The sequence below is a fragment of the Halichoerus grypus genome, chromosome X, assembly GCF_964656455.1.
Source record: "Halichoerus grypus chromosome X, mHalGry1.hap1.1, whole genome shotgun sequence".
Classification (NCBI taxonomy): Eukaryota; Metazoa; Chordata; class Mammalia; order Carnivora; family Phocidae; genus Halichoerus; species Halichoerus grypus.
In genome coordinates this window covers 102,957,163-102,982,670 of record NC_135727.1, presented here as the reverse complement: position 1 = coordinate 102,982,670, position 25,508 = coordinate 102,957,163, and the positions used below count along the sequence as shown (strand labels likewise).

Genomic DNA, 25,508 nt, shown 5'->3' with positions numbered 1-25,508 from the left:
CTCGGCGGGAGGCCTGCTTCTCCCTCTCCCACTCCCCCTGCTTGTGTTCCCTCTCTCGCTGTGTCTCTCTCTGTCAAATAAATAAATAAAATCTTTAAAAAAAATAATGGTCTGTATCAATAATTATGCATTGAGAATAAAAAATATATTTGCTTAAAGCAATAATTTGTCATAAGAACCTATGACTGAGTTGGCAGTTCTGCTGATCTGGGCCAGCCATGACTGATATTGGATGGTTTGCTCCTATGTCTTTGTTTAGCAAATATGTTGGCCATAGGCTGGTTCTTATAGGATAGTCTCCTTCACATGTCTGGAGATAGGACAAATAGGTGGTGGCAGGGACGAGGGTGGCTGAGCTACATGTCATTCATCACTCAACAGGTTATCTTGGAGGTCATTGCTTGATAATGACAGAGTTCCAAGAGAGTGAGTGGAAGCATGCCATGCCTCTTGAGTTCTAGGTTTATAACTGTCAGGTCACTCTTGCTGCATTCTATCTGTGAAAGAAGTCACAAGAACAACCTAGATCCGTGTGGTGGGGAACAGAATTTTTCTCTTGATGGGATGAGCTACGAAGTCACATTTCAAAGGGGCATGGGTAATGGGAGAGAATAATTCTAGTCATCATTGCAAATAATCCACAATACCCTCTTATAGTTCTTTGACTATTTGCACATTTACCTTTATACACTTATAAAAATTCTACAAGGAGTAAATATTGAGACACTTGGATTTAGAAATGTAAAGAAATACCTCTTGGATGGAAAAAACAGATCTGCTGTTTATTCATACACAAAGTTTATTATGGATCAGAATTTTATCACCTGGCAAAGTCAGTTTAATTTTTAATTTAATGTCTCTTAGTTATCAAGGAGATGTTTACAAATAAAAGAACACACTGAAAAACTTTCCTGGTGAACAAATAAATAAAAAATAAATGAATAGGCGCCTGGGTGGCTCAGTCGTTAAGCGTCTGCCTTCGGCTCAGGTCATGATCCCGGAGTCCTGGGATCAAGCCCCGCATCGGGCTCCCTGCTCTGTGGGAAGCCTGCTTCTCCCTCTCCCACTCCCCCTGCTTGTGTTCTCTCTCTCGCTGTGTATCTCTCTCTGTCAAATAAATAAACAAAATCTTTAAAAAAATAAATAAATAAATAAATGAATAACTACATCTTATCTATTCATGATGTTTTCTCTACTATAATGCTATTGTATTCAATGAACTAAATATTTCAGGATAATAAAGACTGTATAGATGCACTTTATATTATTTTATATTTTTAAGTAGGCTCCACGCCCAACATGGGGCTTCAACTCATGACCCTGATATCAAGAGTGTCATGCTCTACTGACTGAGCTAGCTAGGTGCCCAGATAGATGCACTGTAAACAGTAAAGCAAGCTTCCTAAATTATGTGTCCTATCACTGCCATGCTTATATACTATTCTCTGTGTTTCAAATACTTGTGCTAATTTAAAAATCCATGATACTAAGAGATTTCCAAATTTCACCTAATCAGAACACAGCATTTAATATTTGATAAAGTAAGTTCAGCTATATTCAAACATATTCTAATAATCACCATAGATATTTTACAGGTATAGAAGATAGAGGCAGCAAAAGATGAGCTTTGCTGTATTAACAGGCAGCCCCCAAATCTCAGTGGCTTAATCTAATAAAAGTATCTTGTACAAAGTATGTTGCATTTCTGACTGACATCCCAGTTCAGCTGTCTTCCATGTGTTGGCTCAGCTTTCCAGAATGCATGGATTTTATGACACCTCATGTCATGAAAGAGTAAAAAGCAGGTTGGTCAACCAAGTTAAAGTTCTTGCTTACTTTCATCTGAAAGTAGTACATATTTCTTCCACTCACTCTTTTTTAGCCAAAGCAAGTCATGTGGCCCCTCTCAGCTTTAAAGGGGAATAGGACCATGCAATGCTTCAGTATCCCCAAAAAGAGAAAAACTGGAAATATTAGGGAGTTGTGCTAATGTCCCCACTATAACTGTTATTAATTTGAATGATAAAAAGTTCACTCACTCTTTTTATTTTTTTAAAGATTTTATTTATTTATTTTGAGAGAGAGAGAGAGCAAGCAGGAGGAGGGGCATGGGAAGAGAGAGAGAGAGAATCTCAAGCAGACTCCACGCTGACCATGGAGCCTGAAGCCAGGCTCGATCTCACAATGGTGAGATCACGAACTGAGCCGAAATCAAGAGTCAGACACTTAACCGACTGAGCCATCCAGGCACCCCTCAGTCACTCTTTTTAAATAAGAAATCCACAGAGACTTGGATTCCCCATGAATATAAGAGAAAAGTGAAATATGAATGAGGCTTTTCTGGCCTAGCAAAGAAAACAGATAAGTTTATAGCTATCAGACAGAGATGTCCATTTAAACAGAATTACTGGGGCTGCAGTTACTAAGTTAGATATCCAATTAGAATTACAAACTTTTTAAAGGTTAGCATTTAAAAGCTTTAGCAACCATCTTGTTTCAGGGTGCCCTAAATATTTTTGTCAGATGTATGGAAAATTTTAAGCAAGAAAAGCTTTAAGATGAAGAAAGAATGTCCTTTTTTTGTATCTGTAGAGAGGGACTATTTTTTCCTTTTCGTGGAGATTTTTTCATGGAAAAACTACAATGCTTTTTGTTTTATAAAGCTAAGAAGTGGATTTAAAAAGAAGGCCAGCAGGAATAGTGCAAATTTTTATTATCCAGAAAGGAAAGAGCCAGAATGGGATTGTTAACAAATAGAATATAGGCGATATAATCTTCTGCATCTACATTGACTATATGGTGTATATTATGTGTTCTAATGGTCCCATTTTCCCCTTGAGCATATCCCTCACTGGATGCAATAATGCTTAAATTTAGAGATATTTTTAAAAAATTTTTTGGTGTTGCACACAGAAGGTCTCTATATAATACATGCTAGTCAACTGGGAAGGGTAATATACTAATACTTCAATATCTATAAATGATATATAACAAATATGCTAATCAGTTTTATTAAGAAGTAAGTTGACAAAATATAAGGAGGGACAGCATATGAAGGAGTGGCAAAAGAACAATACAATTCTGGTATTTGTTTAATAATGTGTCAGAAAGAAGGAAAGACCTATATAGGGGGCTGTAATGGATCATTTGGTAGTCATATGACAACAAAAAAAATGGTTATATGTTAGAAGAAATAATAATGGTAATGAAAGGTTGATGGACTTGATAATAGGCATCAGACAGACCTCAGGGCGCCTGGGTGGCTCAGTAGGTTAAGCATCTGCCTTCGGCTCAGGTCATGATCCCAGGGTCCTGGGAAAGAGTCCCACATCAGGCTCCCTGCTCAGCCAGCAGCCTGCTCCTCCCTCTTCCTCTGCCCCTCACCCCTGCTTATGTGCTCTCTCTCTCTCTGAAATGAATAAATAAAACCTTAAAAAAAAGACAGACCTCAACAATTTCCTTAAAATTGATGCTGGTCATCTTATTTCAGATTATCGTATTTTACTGCAACCAAACTTTACTAATCTGAGATTTAAAAGTTATACTGAACTGATGAATCATTGAACATTATATCAAAAGCCAGTGATGTACTATACCTTGGCTAATTGAATTTAAATTAAAAAAATAAAAAGGTCCAAAAATTTAAAAATAAATAAAATAAAAGTAATATGTCCTTAATTATGATGATACCAAATGTGTGTAGAATTAGCAAGTAACTATATGAGAGGTTTGGCATGTATAAAATTTTGTCTTCATTTATGTTGATAACATCACTTTATTAGAATTGGACAAGAGTAAAATATACTTGTTGCTTGTTTACTTCTTTGGCTTTTATTAAAAATCATATTTATTTATAGAGAAGCTGCTTGTTATACAAGACTTTTAAAGTGTTCTTCACTGAAATGAACTTGGCCTAGGGGAAAAATGTTTGTGTCAGAAAATATTTAATTAAGACACAGAATGTAGGCTCTGTGACCTTCATTGTCCTATCTTTTTTCTGATCTCATAAACTGATGTTTTGTACTTCGATGACAAATTTCAATGGAAAACTAGTATGATTACTTGTAAGCTTTGGAGACTAAGAATGCAACATCACCCTGTTCAGTCAGTCTGACTCAAAACCCAACTCACTATTAGATTTTCCATATGCAGGTCAGATGACAGGCCAGTATTGCCAGAGCAGCCATCTTTTAGGAAGTTATAAATTGAAGCTCTTTCCACTTGACAATATTAAGATACCATATTGTTTTTCACCCCAAGTTAGGCTGTAAGCCCTGAAAAAGTTCAAATTTGTAAATTTTCCTCATCTTTCAGGGAAGAACTACCTGTGCTCCATTTAGAAAAGTGACTATATTTAAGCAATGGAGAAGACATTCTTTTTTTTTTTTAAGATTTATTTTAGAGACAGAGAGAGAGAGAGAGAGAGAGTGGGGAGAGGGAGAGAGAAACTTAAGCAGACTCCCCACTGAGCACAGAGTCTGACATGGAGCTCAATCTCATGACCCCAAGGTCACGACCTGAGCTGAAACCAAGAGTCGGACACTTAACCAACTCTGCCACCCAGGTGTCCCTGGAAAACACATTCTTAAGTGAGAATTTTGGCTCATATTATTAAGACACAAAATTTAGGGGTGCCTGGGTGGCTCAGTTGTTAAGCATCTGCCTTCGGCTCAGGTCATGATCCCAGGGTCCTGGGATCGAGCCCCGCATCGGGCTCCATGCTCCGCGGGAAGCCTGCTTCTCCCTCTCCCACTCCCCCTGCTTGTGTTCCCTCTTTCGCTGTGTCTCTCTCTCTGTCAAATAAATAAATAAAATCTTTAAAAAAAAAAAAAGACACAAAATTTATCCTGCTCATTGTATTGCTGATCGTCATCATAAATGTTTCTGTCTCAACTGTTTAATACTCTGCCTCTTAGAAGTAAAGAATGTGACATGTGCTAATATCAGAGAGTGAGAGGGAGTATTACTCTGAAAGGCCATCCATGTGCTAAGAGGAATCAAACCATTTTGTTGTTTCTCATCATTCTTAATGTATTAAAAGTCAGGACGTTATATATATGTATGTGTAAGTATGCATGTTTTAAGTTATACTGAGTCCATGATCTACAGCACCAGAAAGCCCAGCCTATTAGCCTTATGTTTATCCACACTCTGTAAGTGTACTTCTCACACTGGCAGCCACTTTATAAACAGGCTCTATTTGTCAAAATACAGTCATGGGACTAATATTAATCACATGTGCTGAAAAAAATTGCTGAACATGGACATTTTATTCAAACCATCTGCAATACCATCTTGAAATATAAAAAATATATATATATTAGAAAGTCATAGGGGTGCCTGGGTGGCTCAGTCAGTTAAGTGTCCAACTCTTGATTTTAGCTCAGGTCATGATTTCAGGGTTGTGAGATCAAGAACTGTGTCAGGCTTCATGCTGAGTGTGGAACCTGCTTAAGATTCTTTCTCTCCCACTCCTTCAGTGCCCCCATGCCCTTGAGCTCTCACACGCTCTCTCTCTAAAAAAAAAAAAAAAAAAAAAGAGGAGAGCTCGGGTGGTACAGTCAGTTGGACATACAACTTTTGGTTTTGACTCAGGTCGTGATCTCAGGGTCATGGGATTGAGTCCTGTGTCGGGCTCTGTGCTCGGCGTGGATTCTGCTTAAGTTTCTCTTGCCCTCTGCCCCTCCCCCCTGCTCACTCTCTCTCTCTCAAAAATAAATAGATCTTTTTAAAAAAGAAAGAAAGTCATAAAGGATTGCTTCAAGTTTATTAATTGATTCGTTTTCCTCAAGTACACTATGTCCATTCTCTGAATAGAAAGAGAAAAAAAAATCTGACACTATCTGCCATCTGTTTCCCTAGAGTTAGCTTTGTAAACAACTTCTGGTTGTGACCTTTTACTGCATGCATTTACAAAACTAGGATTTTCTTAACATACCATGTGCCAGGCTCTACATTATACACTGGGGATACAGCAGTAAACAAGGCAGGTATGGTCAGGGAATTAAATGTTATTGCAATCTAGCAACTCTGCAAGATACTTTATAACATGCAAACACACATACACACAAATGTAGCTGGCATAAAACCACAAAACAGCAAAGTGTTACTTCAACTGGTGAGTCGAAGTTCAATCCCACAGGCAAATAACTTCCTGGCTGTTTGAAATGAGACAAGAAATAACTCTAGAAGTAAAGAAATTTGATGGGGTGACCTAGAGAAGCTCTCGGCCTGAAATAATACAACTTGCACAAGCCAGGGAAGCACATAAACAGGAAGACACTGTTGGTGTGCTCAACTAGACTGATGGAATAAAAACTGGGGTAGAAAAGAGATCATCTTAATCATTCAATACTAAGGATTTTGCCAATACACTCGTAAAAAGTTTTACTAATTAACAACAAAAGCACTGAAATACAGATGGCAATTAAAACCACTCTTGTTATTTCACATTTATATATAATTGATTCAAGTCTAAGATCTCTAATTCTTTGGGAAATTCACTTGCCTCCTCCAGACTTATGTAAATATCCTAGAATTTCTTTTCTCATGGTAAAATCTTGTTCCTAGTACCTTCCACTAGCAAACTCCAGATCTTACATTTCACTGCTCTTGTCTTCTTTTTGTTACCTAATATGCAGATGTGCAACTCAGCCTGTGTTCCTTGATTACTGGGGAAAAAAAAAAAAAATCACTCGCTTACATCATCTCTGTATGTAGCATATTTTACAAAAAGTTTGGAGTCATGAAGAAGATTTATATCAAGCAATATATTATATTTAGATATTAATTGCAGTTTGCAAAAGTTTTTTTAGTACTTGACGGGTGTTTTTCTACTGGCCACTTTTCTCAGGATAAGGGTTCTAAAAAATTGCTGAATGTCTTCAAAGGAAAGCTAGACATTGTATAAGCACACATAGATATCAATACAAATGACTCTTATCCACAGACATATAAGTAAATTTTGTCCAGCAGAAATGCAATTGATCTCTCCCACTATAAATCACTTTTACATTTCATTGTAAATGTTTTTAAGCATTACTTATTGCTTGTATATGGGTGGTTCCCTGAAATCTCTTTTAAACTAGTCGTAACATCTTACTGATTTCCTTATTAATTAATGAGTTAAAGAATATCTTTAACATGTGTTCATTTTATATTTGTGTGAAAGTCATGATTATAAACTTTTCTGAAACTTAACCTTTAACAGGCTCCAGAACAATTTGCTAAATTCTTTCTTTCCCTTCAAGATAACTCATTTCTCTTTACTCCTCCATTTTCAGGAAGTCTTTGCACTTACTATCAGAGGCTCAATTATTCTTAGTACACTTTCTGTAAGGACTCATTGTGCATCCTTTGACAAAGGGCCATAATAACTGGGTTTCCACTTTTAGTATCAGAAAACAATTGGAAGCAACTGCAAAATTGCATGTATTTTTCTCTCTCCCCCATTGGTCTTTGTAATTTGAAAAGAGCAGTATAGATTTTTGCTTCCTATGGATATGGATTATGCCATGACTGTTAGAAATCAGAATTAGCAACCATGCAGTATGATTTTTTTTTTTTTTTTACCCTGCTGTATACCTGTAGTGTATATTGAAGTTGAGGCTGTTAGGTATTTACATATGATTAATTCCATAAAGTGAAATAAGTACTTCTTAGCAAATTGCTTTTTTTAAAATAACTTTCATGATTTCTAAACTTAAAAGAATCTCTGTTGTTCTTAAGCAGATGTCCTTTAACCAGGGGGGCCCACAAATACAGAACAACAATCAAAATAAAATAACACATCCTTCCCCACCTTTTTTTCTTTTCTTTTATGGAAGCCCTCTCTAGGATGACTCATGACCAATCTGATTTCAGGCATTAAGAAATCTGACTATGAAATCCATAATTTTTTATGACTTTGCAGTTCTGCATCATTCTGCAAAGTCATAAAAAGTTATGGATTAATCATAACTTTACAGTTTGGAACATTATTCATCTATGGTCAGAATCTCACACTTCAAAGTTAAAAGAGTGTGCATACTCATAGGAAGGAACAACTAACAGGATGGCTGAAATTCCATGGGAATTGAAAACTCCTTGTTTTGTGCAATTGTAATCATCAGTGTACCTGAACCTACATCAATCTTCACTTTGGCCATAAACACAGTAGCTATATAACAGTAATAGAAAAATACAATGGAAAAAGCTAACACATATTTAACTTTTACAGATATCCCCTTTCTTTAAGTAATTTATTATTAAAACTTAAAAGAATATAAAGATGTGAACATGAAGACAATGTTAACTATAATAGTCACTTAAGACAAAGAGGTGTGTGTCTTCCTGGATCCACCAAATATAGTAAAAGGGAAAATATAAATTATGCTGGCTCAAAAGAAACCACAAAAAATTTATTTATCCAGTCCTCAAACAACATGGAGAGATGCCTTAAATCTTGGATTAGCATAAGAAGTGCTCTTTAAAAAGTTGAGCTATTGCTTAGAAAATCTAAGGAAAAAGTCCATTATTCAAGTTATAAAACCTACAATTATATTTATTTTTTTAACTCTCACAAAGAAAATTGTCCTAGTGTTAATGAAAATGAGAAATTGGGATTGAAATGTTATGTTATTAGGGTAAAAAATGAACTGCATATAAAGTATAATGATTCAAAATTCTATTAATGCAAAAATATGTAATTGGGTCATTATTATTTATAAAATACAACACCAAATGAAACATTTAGCTTAAAATACTTACTGTATCCTCACAGCATACAGTGAACTGGGAATTAACTGTCCCTTTCTTTCATCAGTATAAATAGAAAAAACAAATAATATGGATTCTAAGGAGAAAAAGTGAACAGCACATGACTGGGTCAGTATATGTGCAGACTCAATAATTCCATCTTTAAAATCTGCACTGTTGGTCACAGCTGGACTAATCATGCAATAACCTGCACAGATCATAAGGACAGCCAAAATAATCATATGGGTCAGGAGGGTGGCCCATTCAGTTTGCATATGTGAATATGATCTGAATGAAAAGAAGTTAGCCACAATGAAAGAAATTACCCAGTAATGTAGATCAAAGCAGATAATCAGCATGGATAATTCAGGCCTGAATACAGATGCAGAATATAGATTATGATTTTTTACAAAAGTTTCAGCCCCTGGTTTGTCAATGTATATTGATCTTTCAAAAGGATTTTATTTCACAGGGACACCTTGGAAGTTTCCAGAAAAACTGACTGTCAAAAAATACAACATCTCTGAGATCAGCATTGATCATTTTCTTTTTCTTTTAAATCATTAGAATGGAAAGTATTCTGTTTTCCTTTCCTCAGTGCTACACATAAACACACACACACACATACACACACACATATATCCATAATATTCCTACTCTTTAGTACCCTCTTAGAGAAGAAAATTTGCATACAATAAAATATATAGATCTTAAATGAACAGATTGATGAGCTTTGACAATAGCTTATAATACATGGGTGTAATGTATACAGCTATCAAGATATTGACAATGTTGTTTTTACTCAGGCCCTGTGATCCTATAAACAGATACAATTAAAGAAATTTCCCCAGGAAATTGACAGTAATACAGTAATGGTAGGGGACTTTAATACCCTAGTTATATCAATGGATAGATCATCCAGATGGAAAATCAACAAACAGAGCCTTTGAATGACACATTAGACCAGATGGACCTATCATACATATATATAGAACATTCCATCCCTAAACAGCTGAGTACACATTCTTTTCAAGTGCACATGGAACATTCTCCAGGACAGATCACATGTTATACCATAAAACAAGTCTCAAATTCAAAAAGACTGAAATCAATTCATGTGTCTTTTCTAACCAAAATGGTATGAAACTAGAAATCAATTACAAGAATAAATACTGGAAAAAATACAAACACATGGAAGTTAACAACATGCTACTTAACAACCAATGGGTCAACAGAAAACTCAGAGATGAAAAAAAATAGACAGAAATGAAAGTGAAAACACAACAGTCTGAAATCTTTGTGACCCAGCAAAAACAGTTCTAAGAAGGAAGTTTATAGCAATGACAGGACTAACTCAAGAAAACAAGAAAAATCTCAAATAAACAACCAAACCTTGCACCTACAGGAGCTAGAAAAACAAAGCTCAAAGCCAGTAAAAGGAAGGAAATAATAAAGCTTAGAGCACAAACAAGTGAAATAAAGATTAAAAAACAATAGCAAAGATCAATGAAACCAACTTTTAAACCTTTAGCCAGACTCATCAAGAAAAAAAGAGAGAAGACTCAAATAAATAAAATCAGAACTGAAGGAGGTGAAATAAAAATTTACACCACAGAAACACCAAAAATATTATAAGAGAATATTATGAAAAATTATACGTATGCCAACAAATTTGACAACCTAGGAGAAATGAATAAATTCCTAGAAATATACAATTTTCCAAAGTAAATCAGGAAAAAGTAGAAAATTTGAACAGACTAATTACTAACAATGAAATTGAATCAGTAATTTAAAAATTCCCAACAACCAAGAGTCCAGGATGCTATAACTTCACATGTGAATTCTACCAAACATTTAAAGAAGAGTTTATACCTATTCTTCTCAAACTATTCCAAAAAAATGGAAGAGGAAGGAAAACTTCCAAATTTATTTTATTTATTTTTTTTTATTTATTCATGAAAGTCAGAGAGAGAGAGAGAGGCAGAGGCAGAGGGAGAAGCAGGCTCCCCGCCTAGCAGGGAGCCCGATGCGGGACTCGATCCCAGGACCCTAGGATCATGACCTGAGCCGAAGGCAGACGCTTAACCATCTGAGCCACCCAGGCACCCAAAACTTCCAAATTTATTAACAAGGCCAGCATTGCCCCGATACCAAAACCAAATAAAGTCACTATAAAAAAGAAAACCATAAGCCAATATCTCTGATGAACATAGATGGAAAAATCTTCAACAAAATATTAGCAAATCAAATTTAACAATACATTAAAAAATCATTCACTATGATCAAATGTGATTTATTCCAGGGATGCAAGGATAGTACAATATTTGCAAGTCAATGTGACATATCACATGAACAAGATGAAGGATAAAAATCATGATCATCCCAATAGATACAGAAAAAGCATTTGACAAAATGCATCTGTTAATGATAAAAACTTAACAAAATGAGTTTAGAGGGAACATATCTCAACATAATAAAGGCCATACATGAAAAACCCACAGCTAACATCATACTCAATGATGAAAAACTGAACTATTTTCCTTTAAGATCAGGATGTCCACTTGTACCACTTTTATTCAACATAGTACTGGAAGTCCTAGCCTGAGCAATCAGACAACAAAAAGAAATAAAAGGCATCCAAATTGGTAACGAAGAAGTAAAATCCACTATTTGCAGATGACATTACACTATATATAGAAAATCCTAAACACTCCACCAAAAAACTATTAAAACTGATAAATGAATTCAGTAAAGTCACAGGATACAAAATTAATGTATAAAGAAATCTGTTGTGTTTCTATGTACTAATAAAGAAGTAGCAAAAAGAGAAACTGAGAAAACAATTCCATTTACAATTGCACCAAAAAAGAATAAAATACCTAGGAATGAATTTAACCAAAAAGGTGAAAGACCTATACTCTGAAAACTATAAGAGAATGATGAAAAAAACTGAAGATGATACACAGAAATGGAAAGATACTTCATGCTAATGGACTGGAAGAATTAATATCCTTAAAATGTACATACTACCCAAAGCAATCTATAGAATCAGTGCAATCCCTGTCAAAATACTGATAGCATTTTTCATAGAACTAGAACAAATAATACTAAAATTTGTATGGAACCACAAAAAATCCTTGAATAGTCAAAGCAATCTTAAGAAAGAACAAAGTTGTAGGTATCACAATCCCAGATTTCAATATATACTACAAAGCTGTAGTCATCAAAACAGTATGGTAATGGCACAAAAAATAGACACATTTATCAATGGAATAGGATAGACACCCCAGAAATAAACCCAAGCCTATATGGTCAATTAATGTATAACAAAGGAGGCAAGAATGTACAATGGGGAAAAAAAAACAGTCTTTTCAGTAAATGGTGTTGGGAACACTGGACAGCTATATGCAAAAGAATGAAACTGGACCACTTTCTTACACCATACACAAAAATAAACTCAAAATGAGTTAAAGACCTAAATGTGAGACCTGAAACTCCTTAAAGAAAACATAAGCAGTAATCTCTTGGACATTGCCCTTAGCAACATATTTATGGATATGTCTCCTCAGGCAAAACAAAAGCAAAAATAAACTTTGAGATTACACCAAAATAAAAAAAAATTACACAGCAAAGGAAGCCATCAACAAAACAAAAAGGCAACCTAGTAAATGGATGAAGATATTTTCCAATGGTATATCCAATGGTATATAAGGAACGCAATACCAAAAAAAAAAAAAACCCACAAACAATCCAGTTAAAAAATGGGCAGAGGACCTGAAGAAACATTTTCCAAAGAAGACATACAGATGGTCAACAGACACATGAAAAGATGCTCATCACTCATCATCAGGGAAATACAAATCAAAACCACAATGAGATATTACCTCAAACCAGTTAGAATGCCTAGTAACAAAAAGAAATAAGTGTTGATGAGGATGTGGAGAAAAAGGAACTCTTGTGCACTGTTGGTAGGAATGTAAATTGGTGCAGCCACTATGAAAAACAGTATGGAGGTTCCTCAAAAAGTTAAAAATAAAATACCATATGATCAAGTAATTCTACTACTGGGTATTTATCCAAGGAAAATGAAAACACTAATTTGAAAAGGTATATGCACCCCTATGTTCATTGCAGATGATTTACAATAGCCAAGATAAGAGAGGGAATGAAATGTGTACTGATAGGTGAATAGATAAAGAAGTGGTATGTATATACAATGGAAAAATACTCCTCCATAAAAAAGAATGAGATCTTGCTATTTGCGACAACATGGATGGACCTAGAGAGTATTATGCTAAGTGAAATGAGTCAGAGAAAGACAAATGCCATATAGTTTCACTTATATGTGGAATCTAAAAAACAAAACAAACAAATAAAAAACAAACAGACTCTTAAATACAGAAAACAAACTGGTGATTGCCAGAAGGGAGGTGGGTGGGCACATGAGCAAAATAGATAAAAGGGATTAAGAGGTACAAACTTCCAGTTATAAAATAAGTCACGGAGATGAAAGGCACAGCATAAGGAATATAGTCAAATACTGTAATAACATATGGTGACAGATGGTGACTGCAGCTATTGTGGTGAGCAGTGAGTAATGTATAGAATTGTTAAATCACTATATTGTACGCCTAAAACCAATATAACATTGTAGGTCAATTATACTTCAATAATAAGAAAGAAAGATAGAAATATTCCCACCCATTTGTGTTATAGGAAACAGCTTACCACAAAGAAATAACCTTCCTTATATGACCTAAGACTCATAAATGTCCCCTTGCCCCTATATGACAAGGAAAAACACAGACCCTCCAAATGTCCATTCTTTGCCTCATAAATGATTAGCTAAACTGTTTTGTCCCCACTGATCAAACAGAACCAAATATTTGTTACATAAACTTTGGTTAAGTTTCTCTCCTTCCCTAGGTTCCTGAACTGTGACCCACTCTTACCCTGAATCAGCATGTAGCCCCTGCTTAATGGCCCCTTCTGAAAATAGGCTGACTTCAGGGTAAAATCGTCTCTGATCTTTTTTTCAATCACACCTCTCTCTCCTCCCACTTTCCTCTACCTGGTCCTTTCTAGCCCTAAGCCTTGTTCACTCCTCCCTAAAAAGAAAAGCCGTTTCTGCCTAACCTTTGAGATGATTGCAGATTTTATGGTCTGAAAATTTTCCCTATTGCAATAGTCCTCCTCCCCTTATTGCAATTAAGTCTTTCAAGTACTCTCCTTACCAAAATCTGGATTTATTTTCACTTGACAGTTATTGGTGCCCTGACTCCAATGGAGAATGGGCCTCATTTACAGACTCCCACCATCTCTGTGGCAGTAATGGCACTTTGTAGGTCCTTCAAACTGGTCTTCTGTTCAGCAATTCAACTATATTTGATGAATTCCACTCTCAAACCAGTGTTCTGCCATGTCCTATCTGTTGTAAGGAGTTACTTTGATTCCTTAAGAAACTTTTCTTTGGCCCTTCTGTGTGAACTCTCCTGGTTTTTCCTTTGCTCTTAAATTTGGAGATCATTTGAACAAATTTCCTTGGCAGGGATGGGAAGCTTGGGGTGGGGATTTTCTCTGACCAGAACATTGTGCTGGAAAATTAATCAAGCAGGACTGTTTACTGTTTCATTTAAGATCTTAGCTCTGATTCCATTTTCTAATCCCATGGGGACCTCTAACTATCAATTGCCCTCCCTCTGCTCCTCCCACTGACTATGCTTCAACATTATGGCACTAATTCAGTTAAACATCTCTAAATGTAACATTATTTCACTAAGGTTAATTTGGAACTGCAATGACTCTCTAGGATTCTTGTGATCGCCCTAAATGTGTTCATCTCTGGGGGTCCCTTGAATCCTGGTAATCCAAAACGCCCTCTGAACAATTTGCATATTTCTCATGGTATTAGGAAGGTGAATAAGTACTTTCTTTCTCGGTCCAAGCTTAATCAGCCTATTTGGTAATATTAGTCTATCTTATCTGAGTCCATTCGGTCTCTGAAGGATCATCTGCCAACCTCAACTGTTGCTCTATCACCCACTCCAAACACAAAAGCACTTACATGTTCCTCAATTCCCTCTCCTTCATCCTCAGCTCCTCCAAATCTGTTTCTGTCTCCTTCACTTCCAGGTTCCACTCTCCTTGTATTTACCTGCCTTTCCTGAATTTAACACTGCTTTTCCAGCCCTCTCACTTCCTACAGTTATTCAAGTCCTTGATTCTGTTCCCCCAGTGCTGGGTTCCCATGGACAAGAAGCTACAGAACCTCAATTGCCAGCCCCCACAACAAGTCAAGCCTTGGTCTTGAGTTGACTTATATGCCATCATAAAGGATTTCCCTTATCCAAAAAAGAATAGGGATGAATTTTCTATAAAATTTAAGTTACTGCTAGTGGTATATTTTCCTGAGCTTCCTGATTTATGCCAATTAGTCCAACTTCTTCAAGGACTTGAAGATGTCCCTATGGCCTTGTGGTCCTATGGCCTTAAGGCCAAATGTGTCAAAATTAATGATGACTTACAATTAAACCAAAATATATCCATAACCTACAACAGGGATAAGGAAATAAAAGGAAAAATGTTAGATTACATTCCCATCTAAAAGTAAATAGTCAAAGATTCAGGAGTGCAGACAGCAAAGAGATGGATCAGTTTCTAACTGTAGGCACTGCTTAGAAAACATTTGGAAGAATCATTCAGATAGAATCCTAAATGATCACATGACATTCACTTTAGTCACCAGTGTTGTTAATGGGTTCCATGCTGAACTGAGAGAACATATTAAAAATACTGCATTAATTGCATCCCTCTCTGAGATCCATGCTTTAGCAAAATACCATGAAGATGTACAGGCTACTAAAACTTAATCTAAAAGTATTTACTCACGGCTCTCCAACTGAAACCAATTGAGGGTAATCATACGAAGGACTTTTAAGCCATCCTCAGCTTCCCTTCAATCTCCCATAGATCAGAAGACCTGTAGATACTGTAAGGAAAAAGGTTTATTGGACTAAAGATTAACCAAAAAGAAAAATAAATCGAAGTCTCAATGACTCTCTCAAAGGGATCTGCTTCTGTCTGCCCCCAAATACTCTTAAACACACTGGATAAAATAATTCCCAGCCAGTGGGCTCCCAACCAACTTCCTCGCAGACACTGGAGCCACCTATTCCACCCTTAATACTTTACAATTCCCCACCATGATGGCTCAGAGTACACAAACCATCCTGGTGGTGGTGTTAGATAAACATGATTTGTCTCTTTCTAAACTACTTTCTCTATTTCTTGGACTCCATGATCATGACACCCAACATAGATAATTCTACAAACTGTTAATCTGTTAGGCAGATATTTACTTCCTAATTGGAATATTAATGTGTATGTTCTACTGAAGGACTCTTTTTTTTTTTTTTTTAAAGATTTTATTTACTTGAGAGAGAGAGAAGAGGAGAAAGAATGTGCAGGGGGAGGAGCAGAGGGAGAGGGAGAAGCAGGCTCCATGCTTAGCAGGGAGCCCGATGCGGGGCTCGATCCCAGGACCCTGGGATCATGACCCAAGCCAAAGGAAGATGCTTAACCAACTGAGCCACCCAGGCACCCCCTGAAGGACTAACTCTTGAAGACCTGGAATCCTCCCCTACTCACCTTTTCTCTAACAGCTTTGTCACCCCGAATTTCCTTGCTCTCATTGTACTTCCCCAATCCCTTGACAGTTCTTGCATTCAGAATATGTTTGCTCATATTCTTGAGTCTCTTTGGGATATAGGATCAACAGACACAGAATATATATTTTTTTTAAGATTTTATTTATTCATTTGAAACAGAGAGATACAGAGAGAGAGCGAGAGCACGAGCAGGGGAGAGGCAGAGGGCGAGGGAGAAGCAGGCTCCTCGCTGAGTCAGGAGCCAGACGTGGGGCTCGATCCCAGGACCCCGGGATCATGACTCGAGCCGAAGGCAGATGCTTAACCATCTGAGCCACCCAGGCGCCCCGACACAGAATATATTTTGACAATCAGAGTCCTTGAAAGTGGAAATAGGTATCACTATGTCCCTCCTTAAGCTACCCCAGTATTCTTTAAAACTTAAAGCAATTGAAGGTTTTAGACCTATTATTTAAGGACTTTTTAGCAAAGAATTCCTGGTCCCTACTCAAGCTTCTGTAATACCCCAACTGTTCCTGTGAAAAAGCCTAACAAAAAGGAATATCCATTGGTTCCAAACCTGGGGGCCAAAAATAAACTACTAAGACTTAGATTCCTTCTAGTCCCAAATTTAATAGCCTTCTCACTTCTATACTCCCTGTTACCATTACTTCACTCTTGTGGACTTATGTTCCAGCTTCTTCAGTATATTCCTCCACTATGATTTCCAAGACCTATTTGCCTTCACTTTGGAAAAACAACGTGTTTGCAGTGTTATGTCTCAGGGGTTTATGGAAGCCCCCACCTATTTTTCCTCAGGTATTAAATTAATTTAAAGGATTTTATTTTCCCACATAATTCAACACTCCTTCAATATGTAGATCACCTCATTCTTTTCTCCAGTAAAATTGATAATTCACTGACAGATAGGCAAATACCTATTAGAAGCTCTGGCTTGAAAGGGGTATAAAGTTTTGAGAAAAAAAATACAATACTGCAGTCCTTAGGCTCATTATTTAGGACATGATATCTTCCTTAAGGGAAAAACTTTGTCCCCAGAGTGTACCAAGGTCATTCTGAATTAGCCTGTATTTGAAATGAACAGATAAATTCCAAGCTTTCTGGGATTGATTAGCTATTGTAGGATGTTGATTCCTAATTTCTCTACTATAAGATTTCCTTTATATGATTATGGAAACAGTGTCTGAATCCATACAATGGGTCTCAATATGTGAAGAGCATTTGAATCCTTAAAAATCTCCCTTTCCTCTGCCTTCAATTTGGAGCTCCCAAATTCCTTTGCCCTTTTTTCTATTTGTTTGTAAGAAAGGACATACTTTAAGAATCTCAGAATCATAATGCGAACCAGAGGCACATTGGATACTTACCCTCATTCTAGATCTGTGCTCAAACCACAGTTTATGTGCTAGGTCATACTTTGAATATTCATACACCCCATGTTGTCCAAAATTTTCTCCTGACTGAAAATATGCAACATTTTTCAAACTCTTCCCTTCTCTAGTGAGATCCATATTGCTTCTATTTTTAACATTATTTTCTACTGTTTCTCACATTCTTAAAGTGTTTTTAAAATCTTAATCCCATAACCTTTCTCTTCTGACTGCAGAGTGATCACATGAAATGCATTGCAGCCACCCAAACTTCAACCCATCCCCACCCTGGTCTTGCTGAAATTCCTCTTGTAGATCCAGATCCCATTCTCTTTGCTGATGGTTCATACCTCCACAGATCAAAACAGTGTTTCCAGGTAAAATATGCCATCACAAATTTCCAAAACCCTGTAGAATATGAACCTCTAATGCAAAATCAACTAAGATAGCAAAATTCATGGATTTGCCAGAGCTTCTACTTTAGCTAAAGATAGGAGAGTTAATGTCTACACGAATTGCCTGGAGTATTCCATGACTCAGTATGTTATGGAAAGCCAAGGGATTTATGAGTGCAGCTAGAACACCAATCAAAAATGGGAAATAGTTGGCTGACCTTCTAAAGCCTTATTATTACCATAAGAGGTGATTATACTCAAAATCAATGCTCATATTGGCAATAAAACACTTGAGGCAAGGGGAAACTCATTAGCTTATAATATGTGAGTTAGCAGTTTATAAATCTGTCCTAATCCCATTATAATCAGACAAGATATTATTCATTCCACTTACCACCTGATCCTCTAATCAAGGAAATCAAAATCTCTTGTTTTAAGGCTCCTGAAGATTAAAAGGTCAATTAGAAACAAAATGGATATTGTATCCACTCAGATGAGATTCTGAGACACCCAGAAGACCACTTCATCTCTACTCAGTTCCCTTACTCCAAATTTGCCCTATGACCTTCACAAGATTACCAATCATGGGAAAAAATCAATTTTTCCACAAATTTTGGTATGTAAACTTCACTCCTTACCTGGAACAAGTGGTACTCTCTTGCCACATCTGCCAAAAACCAAAATCTTGGCAAAGCTGTAAGGGTAGATTAAGGAAGAGAGCCACACCTTCACTGGTACCCTTTCTCCATTGAAAATTAGATTTTCTTTAACTCCCTAAATCTGATGGCTCTCCTTACCATTTTTTGCATGTCCTCTCAGTGGCTAGAAGCTTCCCCATGTAAAAGGGCCATTATTACTACTGTCACACTTCTGTAGCAGGAATTTTCCCCACCTAGGGCATTCCACTTGCCCTCTCAAGTGAACAGGGAATTTATTTCACTGGTAAAGTTACCATAGAAATCTGAGTTCTTCCTTTGTCCTACAAATAACACTGTCCTTACCACACCTAGTTATCTGAAATGATTGAGTGCCCAGACAATTAAAACTAAAATTTGCAAAACTCTTGGAAGAACTCAATCTTTCATGGCCCAACATCTTGACTTTGGCCCTGATTAGTCTCAGGTCCTCTTTTACTGAACCTCACCTTTATTCGCCTAGGAAATAATTACTGGCAGGCCTGTAAGAAATCCATACTCCACATGGGCGATAAAAGAATTCAATCTAATTAACTCAAATATTCTTAAAATTGTGAGGGACTTATTAACTATACCTACATTTATTATTAATAAGCTAGGGTTGCCGGGTGATGGGCATTAAGGAGGGCACGTGTTATGATGAGCACTGGGTGTTATATGCAACTAATGAATCATCGAACACTACATCAAAAATGATGTACTAAATACTGGCTAACTGAACATAATAAAAAAATAAATAATAAATAAATACATAAAAAAACTATATACTAAATACTTGCTAACCAAATGTAATAATAAATAAATGAATAAGTAAGTAAGTAAGTAAGTAAGTAAGTTAGGGTTGCTTTTCCTGCAGTCACCAAAACTACTTCACAATCTAGAAACTGGACACTTTTTCCTCTGGAGATGACATCACCAAAAAACTAACCTTGAAATACTCTGGTAGGGCATCTATACCATCTTTTTTTTTTAAGATTTTATTTATTTATTTGACAAAGAGAGACACAGCGAGAGAGGGAACACAGGCAGGGGGAGTGGGAGAGGGAGAAGCAGGCTTCCCGCTGAGCAAGGAGCCTGATGGGGGGCTCGATCCCAGGACTCTGGGATCATGACCTGAGCTGAAGGCAGACACTTAACAACTGAGCCACCCAGGCACCCCACCATCTTTCTTACCACTATCACTCCAACCAAACTTCAGGGGATCTAACCCTGTTTCCACATCGCACAATTAAGAAGGCACAAGATATACATAGAATGGAAATCTACTCCACCTGGAGATCTTAAACTGAAGCCCTCCCAAGAGCCCAAGAAATAGAAGGCTTCATGAAGTAAACAGCTTTCCTAAGAACTGCAGATCAAGCAGATGACATCTCCACACAGATTCTACTGAAAATGTCAGAATAAGACCTCTCAGTGTCTGCTTCCTATCTATACCATTCTCATTTTCCTTCTTTGCTGCATCTTTCTTCTCTGTTACCACCATCATCCTTGACATCCACTTAATTCTCCACAGCTTTCCATGATGATTCTCCACTTGTATTATTTTCCTACTCTCCCCTTTACCCAAGCTGTTCCTCTTCTGATCATTCCTCCATCCTTTCCAAGATGCCCCAAATTATGGCATTCTTTTACCCAGCTTATACCTATAACCTATAACCTTAGCTCTGATTGTTGGTTATGTGCTCCTAGAGTTTTCCAGCTTTCCACAAGTACTCCTTCCCCTACCTGGAAACAATACTATAGACATGATCTTCCAGCTTTACACTGTTCTTGGAATACACTCTGCTTACAATCACAATTATAAGCTACAGAAGGCCATAATACTTTTTTCAGCTTTACTGAGGTAAACTCAGAAAAAGAAATTGTATATATTTAAGATGTACAACACGACCATTTGATATATGTATATACTGTGAAATGACTGCCACAATCAAGCTAATTAATATATCCATCACCTCACATAGTTACCATTTTCTTTTCTTTCTTTCTTTGTGCTGAGAACACTAAAGATCTACCCTCTTAGAAAATTTCAAGTATATAATACACTATTGTTAACTGTAGTCACCATGCTGTTTAATAGATCTCCAGAACTTATTCATCTTGCATAACTGAAACTTTATAATGTTTGATCAACATCTCTCCATATCCTCTTCTCCCCACCCCTGGAAACCACCATTCTATTCTTTGCTTCTATGAGTTTGACTAATTTACATTCCACATATAAGTGAGATCATGCAATATTTGTCTTTCTGTGTCTGGCTTATTTTACTTAGCATAATGTCCTCCAGGTTCATCCAGGCTATTGCAAATGGTGGGATTTCCTTTATTTTTTAAAGCTGAATAATATTTCATTGTGTATATATAGACCACATTTTATTTATCCATTCATCTGTTGACTAACATTTAGATTGTTTTCATACCTTGGCTACTGTAAATAATGCTGCAATGAACATGGGTGTACAGAAAACTTTTTGAGATCCAGATTTGATTTCCTTTGGATATATACCCAGAAATAAAATTGCTGGAAGGTGTGGTAGTTCTAGTCTTAATTTCTTGAGGAATCTCCATACTGTATTCCATAATAGCTGTACCAATTTATATCTCACCAACAGTGTACTAAGGTGCCCTTTTCTCTAAATCCTTGCCAGAATTTCTCATCTTGTGTCCTTTTGATTATAGCCAGACATGTTAACAGGTGTGAAGTGATATCTCACCAAGGTTATGATTTACATTTCACTGATTATTAGTGATAATGAAGACTCTTCATATACCTGTTTGCCAATTGTATGTACTCTTCAGAGAAATGTCTATTTAAGTCCTTTGCCCATCTTTAGGGGTTTCTTAAGGTTTTTTTTAATTTTGCTATTGAGTTGTATGAGTTCCTTATAAATTTTAGATATTAACTCTTTATCAGATATATGTATTTCAGGATGCCTGGGTGGCTCAGTCAGTTAAGCTCAGGTCATAATCCTGGAGTCCTAGGCTCAAGTCCCACACGAGGCTCCCTGCTCAGCGGGGAGTCTGCTTCTCTGCCCCTCCCCTGGCTCATGTTCTCTCTCGCTCACCTCTCTCCCTCAAATAAATAAATAAAATCTTTAAAAATGAAGTATTTAATCCAATTTGAGTTGATTTTCCTATATGGTGTAGATAAGGGTTCAATTTCATTATTCTGCATGTGGATATCCAGTTTTCCCAATACTATTTAATGAAGAAACTATCCTTTCCCCATTGTGTGTCCTTAGTAGACTGTTGAAGATCAGTTGATTATCCATGAATTTATTTCTGAAGAGGGCCTTGATATTTTAAATATCCTTGTCTCTTAAGTTTATAGAAACTTGTGTTTTTATAGCAATTTCACTGAGTCCTTCTTTAGGAGGGAATTACTACTTGATCAGCTCTTAAGTCCTAGTATCCACTGCCTTTTTCAATTTTACATACCCACCTGGTTTCTAACACTGTTCTTCAGAACATCAACCCCCTTCCCTGTGTTCCTAGACTTGTTTACAATTTGATGCCCTTTTCCTTAAAACTCACATCTCCAGATCCATTCTTAGAAGAAACAAAATCTCAACCTGATTCTGCAGAGCTTGAACTGGAAAGTTACTTAATAATTATTTTTACTCTCTTTAGACAACCCCCAGTAATATTTATTTTGCCTGTGGAAACCAATTTTATTGGTATCTACCTTCCTATTGGACCTAATCCTCCTATCTAGATAATCTCATTAGCCCTTACAAGGTCTTTAACCACAATGTCCTTTCTTTCATCTTAACCTTTCTGATACCTCTGACTTAGACCTATTTTTAGTTCCAACAGAACTAACCAATCTAAAACCTCTCCACTTACTTACAGAAGATTCCAGCTTCCAAAGGAAACTGTGACTCTCCCTTTTCATTGGCTGTGAAGAGTCCTTGAAATGCAAAGCCAAGGAACTGTGAGTAAAACTAGAGGATTTACCTGCTATTGAGGATCATGCATAGGCAACATTCTCGCCTGGAGCCTTCTTTGGGTGAGCCACTTAGAAAGTATATTAAAACTCCAACATTTTTCAATATTTGTTCTAGAAAGTAACAAGAATTATGGACAATCTCACTGAAACTACCAATATCATCACCCTAAAACTGCAAGAATTCCAAGGAACATTCTTTCACAACCATTAGGCATGGCATGAGAGTCTGACTTTGAGAGGGGACACTTGTACAGTGGTCAAAAGTGGCTGCTGGGCATGTGGTCTCTGAAACAACCCCGATATCTATGTCATCACTAAAAAATATTTGCAAAATAGATACAAATAAAGAAATGTGTTGGGTAATGATGATACCTTCACTCTGCCATCTAGAGAGACATCAGGGCCAATATCCTGGCATCCTCTTTTCTATAGTTCGTTACTGGCATCCTCTTAATTAGTAAACCTGAGGCCTTAAGATTCAGTTTTACTCCCTTATTCAGCCTTCAGTAATTATTTTGTTATATTATTAGCCATTCGTCATCAAGTTCTGGATTTCTAAGGCCATCCAACAAATGTCAGTCTAACAAAATGTTCAACAGATCATTCCACTTATTTTTTTCATTCCCTATAAAAGAAAAGCCCTTTTCTGAATACCCATTGAGATACTCAGACTGTATGGTCCTAGTGTTCTCCCTTTTTTAACAGCCCCCTTCCTTTATTGCAATAATCCTTTCAAACGAAATTTCTGCTTACTTAAGTCCAGATTTGTTCTTATTTGATAATATAGAACATTTCCTTTACCCCAGAACATCCTTCATTTCTTTCCCAATCAATCTCTGCCCTATACTTTAAAGAAGCAAGTTTTTTAATGATTTATTCCAACATAGATGTTTCACCAGTTTTAGAACATTTTTAAATGGAATAATTAAATAGGCACTTTTTTGTCTGCCTTCATTTTCTCAGCAAAACTCAGGCTTTCTTAACAAGCAGCATATTGATATTTTGAGACAGATAATTATTTGTTGTGAGGGTATCCTATGTGTAAGATGCTTAACAACATCCCTGACCTCTACCTACTAAATGCCAATAGCATGTCCCACTGCTGCCCATTGTGATAACCAAAAATATCTCCAAGTATTGCCAATATACTGGGGGAGGGGAGCCAAATTGTCTCAACTTGACAACTACTATGGTTTGAGGTTTGCCCATTATGTTGTATGTACATTATTAGTTCCTTTTTAATACTGAATAGTGTTCCATTTGATGGGTAAGCTATATTTTTAAAAATCTATTCTTGGTACACCTGGGTGGCTCAGTTGGTTAAGCGTCGGACTCTTGATTTCAACTCAGGTCATGATCTCAGGGTCTTTTTTTATTTTATTTTATTTTATTATGTTATGTTAGTCACCATACAATATACCATTAGTTTTTGATGTAGGGTCTTGAGATCAAGCCCTGCATCAGGCTCAGTGAGGATTCTGCTTTTCTCTCTCTCTCTCCTTCTGCCCCTCCCCTCTCTTTCTCTCTCTAAAATAAATAAATCTTAGAAAAATCTATTCTCTTTTTGGTGGACATTTGGTTCATTTACAGATTTTGGCTATTTTGAACAAAGCTGCTATGATCATACTTCAAAACATGCACATTTTTTGTGCATATGTTTTTACTTTTCCTGTATAAATACTGAGTAGTAGGTCATGCTTAACTTTATGAGGAATTGCCAGACCACTTCCCAAAGAGGTTTTACCATTTTATTCTACTCCCTTGATAGGAATTTACCATATATCATAACATATCATATGTTATCACCATATGATAAATTTGGTTGCTTACATCCTCACCAACATTTACAGTGGTCAGTTTTCTTATCATTCTATGGTGTATATAATAGTATGTTTGTATTTGCATGAAGACTAATGATGTCAAGCACATTTTCTTATCCCTACTGGTTATTCATAAATCCTTTTTTTGATGTACATTACCAAGTCTTTCGACCTTTTGACCTTTAATAAATGGGTTTATTATTTTGATATTAGTGAGTTCTGGAAGTCATTTATATATTATGTCAAATATATATTTTGCAGAAACAATGAATGTTGGAGAGGTTGTGGAGAAAGGGGAACCCTCTTACACTATTGGTGGGAATGCAAGTTGGTACAGCCACTTTGGAAACCAGTGTGGAGGTTCCTCAAAAAATTAAAAATAGAGCTACCCTATGGCCCAGCAACTGCACTACTGGGTATTTACCCCAAAGACACAGATGTAGTGAAAAGAAGGGTCATATGCACCCCAATGTTCATAGCAGCAATGTCTGCAATAGCCAAACTGTGGAAAGAGCCGAGATAGCCTTCAACAGATGAATGGATAAAGAAGATGTGGTCCATATATACAATGGAATATTACTCAGCCATCAGAAAGGATGAATACCCAACTTTTACATCAACATGGCTGAGTCACAGTTTGGCTATTTTCACTTATGCTAAGTGAAATAAGTCAAGCAGAGAAAGTCAATTATCATATGGTTTCACTTATTTGTGGAACATAAGGAATAGCACGGAGGACATTAGGAGAAGGAAGGGAAAAATGAAGGGGGGGGAATCGGAGGAGGAGACGAACCATGAGAGACTGGACTCTGAGAAACAAACTGAGTGTTTTAGAGGGGAGGGTGGTAGAGGGATGGGTTAGCACGGTGATGGGTA

General features: G+C 36.6%; 1 pseudogene; it reads right to left on the bottom strand.

The window, feature by feature from the left end:
* The window catches only part of LOC144380404 (small ribosomal subunit protein eS8 pseudogene), a 99,901-nt pseudogene extending 83,422 nt beyond the window's left edge, over positions 1-16,479 (bottom strand).
* Positions 16,480-25,508: the final 9,029 nt, after the last annotated feature.